This window comes from Cervus canadensis, chromosome X, assembly GCF_019320065.1.
Source record: "Cervus canadensis isolate Bull #8, Minnesota chromosome X, ASM1932006v1, whole genome shotgun sequence".
Lineage (NCBI taxonomy): Eukaryota > Metazoa > Chordata > Mammalia > Artiodactyla > Cervidae > Cervus > Cervus canadensis.
In genome coordinates, this window is record NC_057419.1 from 105081792 (window position 1) to 105084506 (window position 2715).

The following is a 2715-nucleotide window of genomic DNA, read 5'->3' on the forward strand; positions in this document are numbered from 1 at the left end:
AAAGCCTCATGGTATAATTGCCCTTTGGTGGGAAGCAGTAGCACAGTACTCATTTAATGCATTTCCTTGATTACTTGTAGTTCTGATAATAGTTGTGTTTTTTTTTTAACCAGAGCAATAATCATTCGTTTAAAATGAACAAAGCTCCAACAGCATAAGCTCTCTCTTGAAACACTTGAAACACCTAACTTCATGCTTTTGATGATATAAATTCCATAGGCTCATATGGAAGTTCACCTTGTAAAGATGTAGGTATTTGCTGTATTATGGGTTAAAAGTAGTGTTTTAATAGCACTTATGAACATTTCATTCTTTACAAAATAGCTTATGTTTTGAAATATTGGTCTTTTTTTTTCAAAATGGTCTTTTGGAAATTTTGGAAATACCCTGAAAACGTTCATAGCAGGATAGTGGTGTCAGGATTTTCAACTTGCTGTAGCATCATGTCCTGGCATTTGATGCCCTTTCTTAATCCCCTTGTTGTATTCTCTCGTCTCTCTTTCTCTATGTCCTTTTACAGTCAGTTTCCACCCCCACCCCTCCCCAGACCTTCCATCTTCCTTACTCCATTTTTAGCCTTGCCCTACCTCAGCCTGCCCTGGACCTCCAGGTGTCTTCATAAACATTGCTCAGCTCTGCTGATGGCTCTAAGAGAAAGAGCAGATGTCAGTGGATTGTGACATGCAACTAAAGGTCCTTAGATTCCCTAGCCCATGCAGATGGATACATCAGAATTACACTAGAACATGTCAAGTTACAATGAAGTATTATAGACATTCTTGCTCATAAAAGCAAGTTTTAAATAGTTATTTTGTTCTTAAGATTAATAGCTAGTTTGGACCTTCAAGGAATTTACATACTAAATAAAGCAAACAGTGGCATAAATTATACCATGTTACAGATATATGTCTGAACAGACACATGTTTTCCTGAGGATTTTCCTTGGGTTCTTTTCTCCCTTGAATCTCCTGGATCTTTGAATTTCTCCATTATCTTAATTGCAGTCTATACTAAAATTTGGATCATTCTGTATCAATGCCAATTTTAATGTGGAACTACATGCAGATAGCAGAACAGGATTTCCCCACATTTTTATTAGCTATAGACTTTGGTTGTTGCCAAACAAATTTTGTTATATTCACTGAAGCCCTAAGTCACCAAAATACTAGCTGCTCAAATGAAAGGAAGGACTACCACTGGATAAATCTCTCCCTCTGACTCTGACTCTTTGCACACACAAGGCTTCTTTCCACTTAAGATGGGCAATCTTAGCCAGTGTCTTCCTTCTCCTCTTTTGCCCTCATTTTCTCCCTCCATCAGATGGAGAAGACTAAATGATCTCTAAGACCCCTTCCTACTCTAACATTCTTTATTTCAAAGTCTGTGAATAACCATGACACTAATATCCACATTGCTACTTCCCTTCTAAAATGACCTCTACTAGGGGAAAGAGTTTGATGAATGTTGTAAAAATCACTTCCTGGAAATGCGACTAGCCATTTTCATAATGAATATGATTCCATACACCTAGCTTTTAAAGAAGCAATTTGCTTCCTGGATTGATAAATTGAAGATTATCATTGTGATAAGGAAATTAATGGTTAACATTTATGGCCATTTACAAAATTCACTCAATATTGATAAGTTTTCAAGCAGAGCCTAGAGAATTCCATTAAAGGGTTAGATTTCTGTTATACAAATGACTATCTTAAAGTACAAGTGAATTGAGATATAGGGCTATAGCTGATGTATTTAAATTTAAATTTGTCATATATCACTGTGTACTGAGCATACCATAAAGCTAGCTGCAAATGTTTTATTTACTTTTAAAGAGTGACATGGAAATTATATTTTTGAGCAAAAAAGTTTTATTTAAATGGTTCATAATGATACTCACCTCCCTAAAGTGAAGCACATCTAAAATATACTTATCTTGTTGAGTCCAAACCAATAAAAAGACATGCTTATTTACTTGCCACATCAAGTATAACCGATAGCTTTATAAACAGAACAAGATTAATGATAGTAGTATCTGTAACTAAGATATTCAACTATTGATTTGGGAAGACATGCCATGCTTCTGATTTTATTTTCAAAATATCTCTGAACATAAGCACCATTAAACAACAACAACAAAAAAAATACAATGTGATGTGGATTATGAGAAGCTATCTCTTCCTCAAACCTCCATTCATCATAGATACTGGAAAGCATTGAAAACTCCAGACACTGGAAAACAGAATCACCACGATTGTGGATGACTCTCATTTGCTGGTCTTCAAAGGGCATCACTGCCGAGGACGGAAAGCACACTGAAATGAGTCTATCCAAAGAGTTTGAAGTCACACAATAGATGCCTGATTGGCCTTTCTTATAAGTCATAACATTTCTCTTGATTAAAAAAAAATAATGCCAATAAGATCATTTAGAAAATGTATCTTTGTATTCTGGAAGTTGGGCTTGGGGGTAAATACTGATATTTGTAGCATCTCTGCGCTGGGTATTAAAGGGTTGAGAAAGTCTCTTCTTTCCTTTTCTCCTTCCTCTCTTATATAGTCAGATATTAGTCAAAAGAAAAGTGCTTAATTACGATGTAGTAGCTTAAAAGAAGGGATGGAGGATGAAACAGGAAAAGAGTATAGAAACAATATGATCTGGTTAGGAAATAAAATCACAGACCATTTTTATTCTGTTGTTCTGTTGTTGTTGTTATTC